The following is a 6068-nucleotide window of genomic DNA, read 5'->3' on the forward strand; positions in this document are numbered from 1 at the left end:
CTCTCCTCTTCGGCAAACCCAATCCAATGCCGGCGTTTCGACCCACCACCAGGGACACCTGAGGATGACAAGACTGCAGCCAGTAAACCAACAAGTAATGCTCTTACTCAAACCTCACACGCCAGAGTGTTACTCTATCCAAAAGATACTCACTCAGCAAACAGAGCTCTCACTCTGCTGCTTTTGTGTCGCATCGTAACACTCTGGACTTCCATTGGCTGGTGCACTTGCCTCTGGTGAAGGTCTCTCTGCCCCCCAACTCTTTCCCTTCTGTGGTGCTTAGAATCCCTCTGCTCGTGCCTCGCTCTCCCCACTCTGCTTCATCTTGCTCCTGAGTCGTCTGTATCTCATGTGTCTCTCATTTGTTCCTCCAGACAATCCATTTTGGGTCTCTCTCGTTCCTTCTCCTTCCTGCAGTTCCAGGCTGTTTCCTTCTGCTTCTGTCTCTCCCCGTTGTGCCAGGTATGCCTTTCTTATTTCCGCAATTCTGCTGCCTTTGTCCCACCCCAGGACCACCGATTGGTCCACCATGGGCCAACTCTCATCTGCCATTGGTGGGCCCTGCTGTCTGTAAAATAAGCTAAGAGCTGATCAGGTGTAGGAACCAGTGATTAGTCTAATCAGTCCGAATGTCAGGGAGAAAGTACAACATAACACTCAGTTCCAACTTAAAAGCAAGCTCAAAACCACAATCTCATAAACTAAAAATAAAATCAAGCGTAACCACTACAAAAGAAATGCAATAAAAGGTAGAAAATATACAATAAATAACAGTTAAAACACACAGGGCCCTCTCAGAATGTGACAGCTTTCAGACAAAAAATGTCAGATCACTCAATTTACTAACCAATCAGGCGATTACTGGAAAAAACAGTGGTTATGTTAGTCGTCTGATGTTTCCAATCGCTCTCTTGGCACTGTCTGGCTGCTCACCACGAACTCCTGCAGGTGAAGAGGCTGTGCTTTTCCCCTCGCCTGGGGCCGCTGCATTTCTGACTGTTGGCCTCAGTCAGTCCTCAATTTCTCGTCTCCAACTTGTGCAGAACGCCGCTGCACGATTTTTGACAAGCACGTCCAGACGCGAACACATTACCCCTGTGCTGTCGTCACTCCACTGGCTTCCAGTCCGTTTTAGAATTGATTTTAAACTTCTGTTGTTTGTTTTTAACGCCATTAATGGCTTGGCCCCCTCTTACTTGTCAGAGATTTTAACTTTTCGCAATTGTGGCAGAGCCCTGCGCTCTTCGGGTCAGCTTCTGTTAGAGGTCCCTAGGTCGAGACTTAAACAGTGGGGCGATCGTTCTTTTGCCGTCGCTGCTCCCAGACTGTGGAACAAACTGCCCCCTGACATTCGCACCACTACTGATCTCAGCCTTTTTAAATCGAAGCTTAAGACCCACTTTTTTAGATTAGCATTCAATTCTGACTAGGGCAGCACTGTCTCTTAGGTGTACTCTTTCTATCTGCTCTTTTCTATGCATTTCTGGAAGGCTTTTAATACCCTGCAGCGTTGCAGCACTACAACTTTTAATTGTATTTGTATGTTATGTATGTGTTATGTATTGTTTTATGGCTTTGTTGTAAAGCACTTTGGGTACCTTTCGGCTATTGTAAAGGGCTATACAAATAAACTTGATTTTGATTTGATTTCAATGCCCACCGAAGCACACTGGTCATTGACACACTCCCAGATAACATTCCACGTTTCCTCGTTGTGTTTGTCAGAGGATATAGACAGATCAGTGGCAGATGCCAGTTCCAAATCTGTGGCCTGTTGATGGTCGGAAAGGGTTTTCGTGAGGCTGAATATGCTTTCCAGCATATAGTGACGTGAAGAACAAACATCAATCAACCACAAAGCAAAACTCTGTGGCACCAACATGTATGAAATAATCTTTGTCTTGGTGATTGAGAATAAGTTGAGTTATTAGGCATGAGGTTGTATTATTATATATCCTCTTCAACTCATAGTTCAATCTTTAATTACCACTAAAGCAGTGTAACATATCTGTGAAATATTAACAGAAAACTTTTTGTGTTACAGTATTTAATGTTCTTTCGATGCTATATGTGATGAAAGAACTTTATCTGTTTGTGGCTGATAAACCAGAGTGAGAGGACCAAAGAGAAGTGGTGGGATGTTAGTGCTGAGAAAAAGCTGAGAACTATACGTAAAAAGGAGAAGTTGTTTTGCTGCTTCTGTATCATAGTGACTGTAGCCACACAGCTCTCTGCAACAAAATGTCTTCATCATATTGTCCAGAATGGTGTTTATTGTCCTTTTATTGAATATTGATTCTTTGATGTAGAAGACTTACCTTGTGAAGTGAAAAATAACTACCACACATAAGTTCACAGACATCTTTAAATATTGCTTCTGATGGGCAAAATCTTTCTGTCTGTTAGCCTCCATCCATTTTCTGTTATTTATCCAGGGCTGGGTTGCAGTGGCAGCAGGTCTATAGCAGGGTAGTCCAGACGTCCATCTTCCATCCATGAGGCGTTAATAAACCACCTGCTGTACATTACATGTCTGTTTTATATCTACCTATCTTCAATTTAATCTTAACTACATGTCTATTGTGATATATGTAATATGTTATAACAGAAGATAAAGCATTCAGGCTTGCAGTCAGTGATGTGGCAAGAAACAACAATTAAGTCATTTTCACCCTAATAAGGTTAAGACGCAACAAAACCTGACTTCCTCACTCACAGGGTGTGAACCGGAAGAGTGAAGGCTTCTTGTATTGCTGCAGTATTTTAGTCGTCCTGGTCCCTTGGGTGCTAGCTGTACTTCCACATACCTCTTGACTGCTTGTATGTCAGTGTCGTTTGTTTGTGCCTCCTCCCACTCACTACTGGCCCATCCTTCACCTCTCCCTTCAGGGGCTGGTACAACGGCTGCTGTGATGGGGTCTGTTTCGCTGCCACGTTCTTCATCTGGTGCATCTCCTGCTGGGATTACTGTCAGTAGTCTCAACTCTAACCCCTAACCCTTCAGTGATCTTAGCAAAACTTGACACATGGCCCAAGAACTTCACCTCACACTGAAGGAACCTACACTTCAGCCGCAGTCTCACCAATGCCACCCCAGCCTTTGGAACACCTCATCTAAATGCTGCAGTTGAGAAGAGAAGACAGGTGAGTAAATGATTATGTCATCCAAATATATCAGCAGAGACTCTGCCACCTGACGTGTACTCACAACACATCTACTCTGCCTCTCTTCCTCGGCAGACCCAATATAACACCGGCGTCTCAAACAGCTCTGAACCTGCCTTTATGTCCAATTGTAACACTCTGGACTTCTGCTGGCCACTGATCTTTTCCCAGGTGAAGATCTCTATTTTTCCTTACACTTTCCCTTCTGCAGTGCTTCAATCCCTCTGTTCGTGCCTTGTCCTCGTCCTGCATCTCCGTTCCTGTTCCTTCGTTGTCTCTGTCCTGTACTCTGTGTTTCGCTGCTTTGTCCCACCCCTTGGCCGCCGATTGGTCCACCATGGGTCAGCTCTCCCCTGCCATTGATGAACCATGTTGTATATCAGGTGGCCGGCCAGGTGCAGGTTATTGAGCATGATTGGCACAGTGTCAGGTGTTGGTTCTCAATAAAACAGGTTTTTCTGATCAGAAGATTATATCCAACATCTCAGATTTAAATCCAAATCAGGTCCATTAATATTATCCTTTGAATGGAAAATTCTAAGTCCAAATTAGGTCCAAATAGTATTTCTTTTAGCTGGAAAAGAAACAGCCAGGATTCATCCAAGTAGGCAGTAGAAGGTGGAGCTTTATTCCCTTTGCAGGAGATTAAAACCCGAGTCATCCATGGAAAGACTGAATTTTCATGTCAGAACATCACCTTTTATACACTTATAAGTCCTGCCCAACTGTCAATTTTTTGATCCATGACATAATGGTGTCCATCCCCCTGGAAATGTCTGGAAAATTCCATCAACCTGGGACTGTCCCCTCTACTGTCTTGTCTACATCACCCTCAGCTCCTCTGCACCTGTGGCCTGAGCACTTGTTATCACACAGTCAGTCCTTCTGCACATGTGCTAGTCTGACTACAGATCCTGCAGGCCTCACGGCCTGTTGTGCCTTGTGCTGGGCTTGAGCACTTCTTATCATTAACCTTGCTGGCTTCTTGGCCTTTGGCAGTATGCCGAGACCTTTTCTTTTTGCTCTTCTTTCTCACACCAGTCACCCCATTTGAAATCTATTTGGCTGTACTTCTATCCTTTAAAACCTTACGTTACCTCTTTCTTACACCATTATGTCATTGACGTCTTTTACTGTATTTTTAAATCTTTATAAACTTTATAAAATGACAAAAAGCTTGTGTTACAATCATTCACATTTTTGGTACAAACATTACTTATTTCTTGCTACAACTACACATTCAATATTCTTCTCTACTTTAAATCAAACCATTAAATCAAACTTTCACAGAAACAATGGTGCTCTCTACTTCATTAACAGTTTTGTGTGCTCACATAAAATCAACCTTACTTAAATCATATTAACCATAAAATCAACTCTACTTGAATACAGTGCTCATTACTTGATTTTTCTGTGTGTGATTAAAATATAGTGCTTATACCATTATTTCCAGCATTTTGTGTGATTATTAGAATTTTTAGCATATACTAGTCATCCGCATGCAATAGATTTTATACTACACAGGAAGTATGTAGGCTAAAATAACTTAACTGATTTCAACTTAAAAGCGTACATTAAACAATCTCAAAACCAAGCATAAACACAATATAAAAACATGCAATGAGTTAGAAGAGTGGTGGCTAGATGGCTGAAAGCTAAGAGACTTGGACTGAAAACGGGGACCTGTAGCTGAGGCTAACCTGGGACTGAGGTTGATAGCTAGGAATCTTCCTAGTGCAGTTTACCTTTGAGAACTGACACTTACACATTATGACCTTAAAGGTCGTTTTGAGGTTTAGAAGTTTCCAAGAGGTTTTTACTCTGCTCACAAAGAACAACACAGTCTTTTTATAATCTATATGACAGCTATATTTAACTGTTACTTTTCAGATGAGACATGATAGCTTTTGTATTTATTTATCTCTCTAACTCTGTCTGTAATTGTACAAATTTAAATTGGAAATGTATTTATTTGTCAGATTTATAGATTTGATTTGTAATAGTTTGAAGATTTTTAATGTAGATCAAACAGTGCTGTTTTTAAGAACTTTCTCTGTGCTGCAGGAATGACTTTAATAAAATATGACCTTCTGGCACTGAGTCTCTGTCTGAGCTTTGATTAGCAGTGAGTGTACAGTTGAATGTCTTTTTCTACTTTAAGTCATGAGTGGTCCATACTCCACCAGCTGGTAGTGCAGACACCTTGGACAGCTCCTATTCACAACTCCTCAGACCTAAATTCATCACTGGTCACCAACACCACAAACAAGGAAGTGTTATGTCACGTGAACAGTGATGCTCCCAGACTGCTCATGTTCCTAACACAGTGTCTCTGTGGGAAAATTACACCTGTAGAACAATAAGGCTGTCTCCTATGGAGCTAGAACGGTGACATAGAATCATGGCATTAAAAATATCTGACATTGAAAACAAAACCTGAACTGAAAAGGTAAACATTGCTATTGAAACATTTGTATTGGACAACATTGTATTGGCACTGAAACAAGTTCCACTGAAAAATAAAACACAGACATCTCATTTCATTTTGATATTTTCTTTACTTTTCTGTGTTCTGATGTGTTTTTCAATGACTTTTCAATCTTCTTGAGTCTCTTTCTGATGGCTGTTGTTTTTCCACACACAACCATGCTCGGTTAAAGTTCACTTTTAATTGATGTTATACTGGTCTGGCAGAGGTCAACTGGAACAAGCACTAACACTAATGTGAGCTATCACAGTGAAAGTCTCCAGGGAAATATCTGGTTCTTCTCCACTGTGATCACCAGTTCTCTCTAACTGTGTCTGTCTGCTGTTTGGTGCTGAGCAGGGAGTGAACAGTGGATTTTAGAGCTTTTACTTTAAACAGCTGCCTGCTGCATCTGAAAATGAGGCTGATGAAAGCT

The sequence above is a fragment of the Dicentrarchus labrax genome, unplaced genomic scaffold (assembly GCF_905237075.1).
Source record: "Dicentrarchus labrax unplaced genomic scaffold, dlabrax2021, whole genome shotgun sequence".
In the NCBI taxonomy this organism is placed as follows: domain Eukaryota; kingdom Metazoa; phylum Chordata; class Actinopteri; family Moronidae; genus Dicentrarchus; species Dicentrarchus labrax.